Raw genomic sequence first — 9,474 nt, 5'->3', positions numbered from 1 at the left:
CTTCTGCATGGAAGTCCAATCAGTTTTATTCTCTTGAAACTATTGGATGAACTCTTAGACTTGCTAACGCCCCTTTCAGAATCTCTTTGAGAGAGAAAAATCTGGTCACTGAATTTTCTTTTCCGGTAACAATGGAATTTCTCAGTAAAGGTTTTGCATCTTACATGTTGGCGTGTATGAATGAAGAACGACTCTCATTCTTTCATTTCTCTCTGTGTAATTAAATGCAGGAGCATGATGAAGCAGAGAAGGGAATAATGAGTGCTTACAATAAAGTCGTACATGAAGTTCATCAAGAGCAAAATATGATCACGGTCATACAGAACAGATACTTGGCCAGCGTTGAGGTGAGTTTATGCCTTATTTCTGCCACACTAATCTATACTAGTAACCATTTCTGACATAGTTTATTTTTGAAAGAGGTCCTCTAATCTCTTTATAGGGAAATTCTAGGAGTACGTTGGTGATGAGAGACTGGTGGGGTTAAACCTTAACAGCTGCAGTTGTGCGTTACCTGAGCCAATGCTTCATTTCATTTAAATACAACGATACTTTTTTTAAAAACTAAAAACTAGTGGAAGCTGGAACCTCTGGATTCATTACAAATCAGTACAATGTAATTTAAGGGGATTGAGCTTTAAGCAGAATGTTGGTTCTCCAGAAGGTTGTTAATGTAATTAAACTGAATTCTTCTGCGGGGAAGGGCCCTGGAAAGCTGGATTCAGGTAGGCTTCAGGCAGTTTCTCTAATGCATTGGGCTAAAGCATATTAAAATGGAATGCTTGAACACTTTCTGATTTATTTTTTTTTTTTCATTTTCCTCCTTGCTCAAAAAACTTGCTGAGGAATGGCTGAATAGAAAACCCGATAGTAAAAACTTATTATCAATTAAGGAAACTGTGAAGAGCTTAAGGTCCCAGTTAAGGCAGAAGCTGTTTGAAAAGAACAACTTTGAGCAAGTATGAAAATGTTCCAGTGTTGGTGGCTTTGTCTGTTGTTTTTTAAATTGGTTTGGAAAGTTTAATTTTGTCTATTCCATGTAAGTGGTAATTATATAGAACAGTTTGTGTTTTCTGGCCTGAATTTTGCCTTTCACTGTGGAAGTTTTAGGCTTCAGCCTTAGTTCTCAGCTTTAGGCTGAGACGAAGCCTGAATGGCTTAAAAAGGAAAAAAAAGGTCAGTTCATAGCCACTTTTCAGTGCCCGGTCATGGCACTGGGCTTTAACTCAGTCCCTGTGGTGAGGGTTGAACAGTTTTGTCCATCTCTCTTTACTGTGCTGGTTGTGTGATTACTTTTAAGTTTTTACTTTGTGGACAATGCGTGTGCCTCCACTTTGATGACAGAAGTCAGTGTCTGTTCTAGTTTTCAGGGTTCTCCACTGCCCGTCAGAAAAGTCCAAAGCATGTAAATATTACCCCTGCTTCAGTGCTGTCTGTTTGATTGCACATTCATTACTCTGGTCATGCTTAAGGAAAAAAAGAACCTGCATCTGTCTCTCTGTAAGCATGTAAAGGGGCAGTAGGCTTCCCGGAGGGATTTGAAGTGAGACACGCTGATGAAACCCATTGAGAAACGGATTCTTGGATAATGAGGTGACATGAGGAAAAGGCCTGCTCCTGGGAGAAAGAAGTGAATGGATTAGGGAACCTGGCATTGCTGGCAGATGAATGATGTTGCTGTTATCATATGTGATCAGCTAATTAAAAAAAAAAAGCTCTTTGACTTAGGAAACAAGCAGGCAAATGGCTAGAACCTTTGGTGTGTCACATAAATAAAGAGAACAACGTCCTCAGAGGTTGGGTTTTAAGAGAATCTCTTGGGTTTCCAGGAAGGAGACTGAGTAAAATACGCATCTGAGAATATGTTCAACTCCAGAAGTGTGATGTGGAAGCTGTTTTTTAATCCTGATATAGTAGGTTACTGTTTGGTATGATAGCAGAATGAGAATTACACACTAACTTTGTTATTCCTAATGCAGCCTGCTGATTACAGTGAGTTTGAAATGAAAAGAAAGGAAATTGCTGATCTGCAAAATAGGGTTCTTCAGGAAATATCTAAGGAACAAGAAGAATATGTAAGTATTAAACTACTCAGGCAACTAAAACAAACCTGTATGAAGCACATCTGCATTTCAATTGCTTTAATGTGCACTCTGGGTAAAGCAAAAAATGGGATTTTTTCTGTTGTTGGATGTTAATATGGCCCTTTTTTTGGTGAAACCTATGGGAGAAGGCAGGGAGGCTGATCACTTTTATCTCTGTTTGAACACGGTTTCTTAAACCTTTCCCCCCTTCCCTACTACATAAGACGGTGAGGTGAAAAAAAAAAAAAAAAAAAAAAGTGAGCGGTAGTTCTCACCCCAGAAGAGCTACAGGTAAAATTGTAAGCTCACTTGCTGAAGAAAGACTGTATTTCTTGCAAGAAGGGGAACGTTTCCCTGTGACTAGGTTAAAACAGGCTTTTACCCCGAAGTGAAGGAGATCACCCTTTCTTTGAGTCCTTTATATCGAGTAAAGAATGGGAAACCCTTGCCTTGTGAGCGGGTAGAAGGGCACCAGAATTTGTGGTGGTGACATATCTATGTCTGCAGAGACAACATTTGTGTGTAAGAGTTACCTTGCAGCATTACAGCTGTGTGAGGTCTGGAGATGCGTGAGATGCTGGCCTGGTCTGTGTTACTACTTGATTTCTGTCTTTCCCCACTTACCCATAATGAAGTTGTTTTCCTTTGCTTAGGCCCAGCAAAGTCTCTTCTAGAAAAGATGAAATGTTTTCCGCGGTAGTGCATGAGCTGTTTGGGGCCTTAAGACTTCCCACCTTCAAGAGATTTCAAAAATCTGCCTGTGTTGTACTGCTGTATTCTTGCTGTGTGTTGGTGGGGGTTTTTTTTCCTTTTTTTAAAAACCCAAACAAAAGAAGGAAATGGCAGTGTTACTTTGAGTGATGCTGTTGAAGGAGGCACAGTCGTGGTCCATGTACATTTGAATGTCCCGGCTATACACGGCACATGTCCGTGTGTGTTTATATATGTCAGAAAGCAGTGACCTGAACCTGTGGGCCTTGTTTCCTTCATTTAGGAGAAGCTTACGTATTTGGTACAGAGATGGTTGCCTGGGTTACCACTTCTTTATCCAGAGCTAGGAATTCTAAACTCTGTGGTAAGCAGAGACTGTGTGAATGCCCTGTCAGTTATTGTTTCGGACGCTGTCAGGGCTCTGCACCAGCAGTGCTCTGCACCGTCTCTGTTCATGTGGGGGACATACACCCTGACCGTTGTCTGCTGGGCTCTTCCTCCTCCTCCCCTTCTCTGGGAGATGGCTGAGGAATGCATTTCATCAGCTGCCTCATCATGGCCAGCCTCTCGGTGACAGACAGATGCTTTTTCACATGTCCCAGCTGCTTTTGCGCCTTGCGGAGCTGGCTGAGGAAGAGGAGAGGTAGTCAAAGCCTCTGAATCTTACCTGCTGTTAAATGCCGCGCGCTTACCCTGCATCTGTGTGTGCTTGTGCTTCAGAGCTCCGGCGGACTTCTGACACGCAGCCTGGAGCGAGGCCTCTTGGATGCTGAGCCCTTGCAGGAACTGAGCCCGCAGTGACCTTTAGTGTGTCCAGCAGTTCAGGGCCAGAAGGTTCTTTTAAAGGTAATGTTGGTGCTGGCTTTCAGTTAGCGCTGCAAGCGAGGCCTTGGCTGATTAACGTGCTGGTCCTGACTGAACTCTGCTGTTCCTGTCGTGTCCCTGTATTTAACAGCCCTTTTCTGATGGCAGAGCTTTTTGTCAGGGCCTGTAGAGCATGAAGCATTGTTTTCCTTCTCAATTGCTTCCAGGTTCTTTTTTTAACTTCTTCTGAGGACTGTTGCAGTGAACAGTGCTTCCCCTCTGCTGTCTGTTCTTTCTGGTACCTGGTGGACGTTTTATCTGTTCCTTACTCCTGTCTCTTTGGAGAGACTGATTTGTCTTCCTGATGGTTTCACTGAGATAGTTCGGGAACTGCTGCTTTTCCCTTACTCTGCTTCTCTACCAATCCGCTAGCAATTGGGAAGCCAGGGGATTCAGTATTACAGGAGGCATAGTTGTAAATATTCTTCTTGCTTTTGACTTGTTTCATTTAAATCTCAGATTAGAGACACGCTCCCTGTTCTGTTGGTACAGACTTTCTAAGAGTTAGTAAGAAAATATGGGAACAGTCTGTGACATTGGAATTGAGTTCTGTGTTAAGAGAAAGTCATTCGATGGCACCTAACAATATGCATTTCTTCAAAACCAAAAAAAGGTCAGTAATGTCACAGGCATCAGGAGTAATAGCTTGGCTCTCTGTTTTGGCTTTAAGGGCTACTCTGTGTGTTTAAGCTCGGAAGCCAGAGTGATAGAAGGAATCACCAAGTACCACAGGGCTCGGAATCAACAGAAGGAGAAATCTGGACTGTTGCAGGTGTTGTTCCTTCTTTTCTGCAAGGCAAGATTCAGACTGATGATCTTGATTTCTGGTTTCACTTGCAGCTGGACCTTAAAGCTTTAACATATTTCAAGTGGAGCATTGAATCAGAAAAATATTTCCTTTCTGAGTAAAACTTAGTAAACACAATGAATTGATTTATTGCACTAGTGCATGTTAAACTTCCCAGTATTCCTGATTTTTGAAACATTTATCCTTTTTTGGGTTTGTTTTTTTGTTGTTGTTGAAGTCTGATCCTTTGGTATATATAGCGGTCCCATGCTACCCAGGAGCAGGTCTGGGAGCTTTACAAGCTGATACACCATTAACTTCAGAAGTAAGTATAACAACTTAGACTAACAGCATTTATTTTGTATGCCTGTGAACTGAACTCTTACTGTTCTGCTGTATCTTACGGTGCTGATGCTGTTCCACCAGTGTCTTCCTTTGGTGGCTGACCGTGACTGGCAGAGTTGCACAGGATAGCTTGACTGGCATTCTCAGCATCTGGTCAGGCAGTAGTTTATAACTTCCTCAAAGAGATTTTGCTTGGATACCTTTTTTTTTTTTTTTATTTAATTGAAATTAATGCCTCAGCTGTATTTCTAGTACATCCTAAAAGTACTGGAGCTGAACATGTGAGATGTTCAGGGACAGGCATTCTGTATTGAAGTTTTAGAGTACGCTCTGTGTGTAAATTTTTTTTTTTTCCCTCTTCTCCCTCCCTTTATCCCCCTCCTTTCCCTTTCCCTCTTCCCCACACAGTGTAGGCAGTTTGGGTGGTTGTCCCTTCTCAAAGAAGCAGTAGCTCGAAGTCTTTTCTCCAGTTCTGTTTGCTGGCTTGGACCTACTTGTGAAAGTCCAAGTTGCGTGTGGAGTGGTGTGGGGGTTTTCTGTTTGTTTTCCCTCCATATTTTTTCATGTTAGTGATATGTTAATCACTGGCTGCATTTTTTTCCCCTGCCTGGCTGTGCAAGTCATAATAATCTTACTGGGAATGAATTCATACTTCATAAAACAGAATTGGCATGAATTTTGAATGTGTACAAACCTAAAAGAAAAAAAAAAAAGTTTTAGTTCTGGATAGAAGCTTACTTGATACTGTGCTTTGTTTTTTCTGTGTCAATCTTTTAATAAACATACAAATTAAATCATTAGGAGGCATTAGAAGTGATGAAAGGAGTGGCGCAAGGTCTGCAAACGTTGCTTGGAGCTAATACAGTACATGGATCTTTGCATGAGAAAAATGTTTTTGCTGTGAATCGAAAACGAGGAGTCCTTGGAGACTCTGATTTCACAAAATCCGAGGTACAAACCCCATCCTTCAGTGACTTTTTAGTCAGAACTACGTATCAAAACAGACATCTGTGCGATTCAAAAGGTTTATTGGTAAACATTGTGCTGAGCAGTGAGACTCCTGTTTCATATTTTGGATAGGGTTGGGCAGTTTGAGTCTTGTTGAAGTTTTTGTAAACTTGATCTAACCTTGGAGGGGAAGAAAAGAATTACTGAGTGTGGGCTCTGGTCAAGCGAACCAGTGGAACAAAAAAGAGCAGGTGCAGTAGCTGTTTGCTGTCTGTCTGTCTTGTGTATGTACTGGTAATCAGCATCATCAGAGGCGAGAGTCAGAACTCGTGTTTGAAGAGCTGGTCAGGCTCGTATGAAGTCTTTGCCTTTCTGTTTTATAGGTGATGGGGTTCTAGGATGTGTTTTCATCTGTTGCGGTATTTGGTAAATTAACAGGATTTTACATGTTGCCCACATATACCTGCAGTGATACGTACTTCTGATTTAGTCCTCAGTTTCTGCAGTAAAGACTTTCATAGCTGTTCCTGGGGAAAATCTAACATTCTTTAAGCACACGAGCTATTTTCTCGCTATTCGTTGTGTTTACAAAGCAAAGTCTCCAATAATGGGATCTGCTGTAGTCACCTTTTTGACTTTCTAAACTCGAGCTGTTTGAGCGAAGCCACTTTTGTGCTAGAGGTCTGCTTCATGCTTACTTAATTTTAAAACATTAATATATGTTATAGTATGTCCTATTAATATAATAAACCTAACAAACATTAATTTTCATTGAGAACCCTTATTTGTGCTTTGGAAGTGCATTATCTGTTAATCTCATGAAGAGTGTCAAATCTTTGGACAGCAAAATCTGCTTCCCTCGAAATAAATTTCAGTTTTTCAGCAGAGAGATGCTTTAAAAATTCTCAACCGCTGAATTTTCTGAAAGGTCGTACTCAGTACAGATGTGTCATTGTGAAAATTGCAAGGGCTGAGGAAGACTGTCTCTCTCTTTACTCCTCCCTGCAGGTATGGGCTGTGCTGAGCGGAGCAGCTCCTGTGTGACAGAGCGGGAAAGTTCCACCAGTGGGTCACAGCCTGGATCCAGTTTGTGCCTTGGCTCTAGGGGTGTCAGTACTGCTCGGTGCTGGTACTTTCTGCATGATCACGACTGCATGAGTGGAGCTGGTAACTGATGTGTTACCAAGTACTCTGGGCACGCTGGAGACTAGTGGATGGTGTGGAGGTCGAAGCTGATCAGGCTGCCCCAAGGACAGAGGGGGCAGCTGGAGCGGGGAGCCCTGTGGAGACAGGACGGCCCTGCCCTGGGGCACCTGGGCACGTTTCAAGGGCCGTGTGTCTGGTGAATGCCCTTTGCTTCATTATCCACGAAATGCATGTCACTGTTTCAGGGGGTCCCTGAAGACCCCCCCATGCTCGGGGGGGTGTTTACCGCTCACCACAGGGTTGGGGGCTCAGTGTCAGCTTAGGCAGCTGAAATGTAGGGGTCCCCTCACCCCCAAACGCCCCCAGACTGAAGTGTGGGGTGAATTCCGTCACCGATGGCCGCTGGTTGAATTCGGGGTCCCCAGGGGAGAGCTCAACGCCAGCTAACCGAATCTTCCCCTCCTTGGGTTGGGAGATGGGGGGCTCTGGTGCGGACCCCCGGGGAGGAACCCACCCTGGGCACCCGGTGCCGGGTCTTGCCGTCTGCTTCGCCATTGACACGGGGCAGGGCGTCCACCAGCCACCAACACCAAGAGCGCCTTCTTCATGCCGCCCATCCTCATCCTCCCCTCGCCTTCCAACCCGCTCCCAGCAAAACCTGTGCCGCATGTTGGCAGTTTGACCCTAGGCTGGTGTCCTGGTGCTGTGTCCTTCCCGGTGGTCTCCTCCATCCCATCCATCCCCGGTGGCGCCAACTCCAATGCCGGCACCTTCAGCGCCGACACGCCGCTGGGTTTTGGTATCTTCCAGCTGACGGTATCCGCCAGTTGTTTTACTGGCGCGGTGAAACCCACAGTGGGGACGGTGAGCCAGGGGGTCAGCGGTTGCGCCCCCCCATCACCCACTGTCCCCCTGGTTTTCAGCTTCAACGGGGTCGTGCCAGGAGACTCCGGCATCTTCCTTCCTGCCGTGCCAGTGCTCAAGCTCTCGGCGCTTGCCCCACGTCTCATCATTTTGAGATCCCCCCTGATGCGGATACCGGGCTGGATCCCCCAAATTTTGGCCATTTCAACCCCCCGCCCAGCTCCGGCCCGGCAGGGAGTTTAGGCAGCTATGGCACACGTTGGCTACCCGTCACTGGCAGTGTGATCCCACCTGTGGTACTCAAAGCCGGGGGGTCCCAGGGGACCCCGGTTCTTCTGACCTCCCGTCGTCCCTCCCCAACCCCCCGAATCCCAACCGCGGCAGCTTCATCACTGGGCCGGCATCCTGGGGACCCTCCTCACCACCAGCACCCTCGGCCTCACTCTTGACTCCGAAAGGCGCCAGGGATAATTTGGGGACCTTCAGCTTGACCCCAGTGAAGTGCTCAGGCTTGGCAAGCGGCCCAGGGCAGAGCTGCCCCGTAGGTGAATCCTGTAGATGTGATAACTGATACCCACCGTGCTCGTGGGTGCTGCACTAAGGTATCACCACCCGCCTGTGCTGGTGTAGAGGGTGGAAGTGTTGAAGCCTGAGCAACAGGCCCTGAGCCGAAGCTGCTCGCCCTGTGTGAAATCCTTGGTGGAATGTGTCTGGAAGATGTCGCTGTCTTGAATGTATCTCGATCTGTCTGTGTGCGGGGATGAAATAACAGGGCCGTGGAGACCGTGGCCTGGCCCCGAGGCCTGGTGGGAGACCCTGCGCGTGATCCAAGAGATGAGCAGGGAAACCCCTGAGCTTCTCCCCTGAGCCCTGGCCAGGCTCGGGGGCAATCTCCTGTGAGAGCCAAACCAGATATTCCCGCTCCAAACAAAGGCGCCGGCTCTCCTGCCGGGCTGATTTTGGGGCTAGAAGGCCGGGCCCGCTCCCAGCGCCTCTGGAGGCCTCAGCTCCGGGCGGAGGCACCGCGTAGGATTTCCCCCTGCCCGGGCCAGGCTCTGCAAACCCTCGCTGGAACCGGGGCTGCCCGCGGGGCTGGGGGCTGGCAGCGGGGGCAAGGGCTGAGGGATCTGCCTTAACCCCTGTGCTCTCTCTCGGGCAGGGATGCTCTGAGGCGTTGCCCTGTGCTCTCCTGGTTGCACTGCTCTCCCTTGTCTCACTCCGTGGGCTCTGTATTATTCCCCACACTCTGGAGTTATTTGCAGCAGAAGACGCTGGCTCTTTCCACTCTGCTGTCGGAGGTTAATCGATATCCCTAATCAGCCAAACAGGGGGACCCGGGGGGACAGAATGTGTGGGGGCCCCCCCAACGCCCTCCCCCATAATCTCTTCCCCTCCTCCTCTTCCTCCTCCTCCAGCCGAAGAGCGTGAGGAAGGCAGCGAGAGCGAAGGGGGAGAGGGCAGCGAGGAGGAGGAGGAGGGGGCCGAAGGCTCCGGGAGCAGCAGCGAGCGGGGCGGGGGGGCTCGGCCCTCAGCGAGGAAGAGGATGAGGCTGAAGATGAGGAGGAGGAGGAAGGTGGCTGGGGGGACCTCCGGGGGGGGCAGTGACACCGCCCGGGCCGCTCGTGACCGGGAGGAGATTTTGGGCAGCAACAGCGACGAGGAGGAGGGAGAGGAAGAGGAGGAAGAGTCCGGGGGGTCAGCGAGGGGGGGACCCCGCACAGCCCC

General features: G+C 47.6%; 1 long non-coding RNA gene across 1 annotated transcript; it reads left to right on the top strand.

The window, feature by feature from the left end:
- Positions 1–236: 236 nt before the first annotated feature.
- LOC141955042 (uncharacterized) lies at positions 237–6,340 on the top strand. Its single transcript, XR_012632326.1, has 5 exons — positions 237–347; positions 1,980–2,075; positions 3,516–3,641; positions 4,685–4,771; positions 5,593–6,340. It is a non-coding gene; the product is annotated as an uncharacterized LOC141955042 (long non-coding RNA).
- Positions 6,341–9,474: the final 3,134 nt, after the last annotated feature.

This window comes from Athene noctua, unplaced genomic scaffold, assembly GCF_965140245.1.
Source record: "Athene noctua unplaced genomic scaffold, bAthNoc1.hap1.1 HAP1_HAP1_scaffold_84, whole genome shotgun sequence".
NCBI lineage: Eukaryota > Metazoa > Chordata > Aves > Strigiformes > Strigidae > Athene > Athene noctua.
This window is presented reverse-complemented; position numbering and strand designations above follow the sequence as displayed.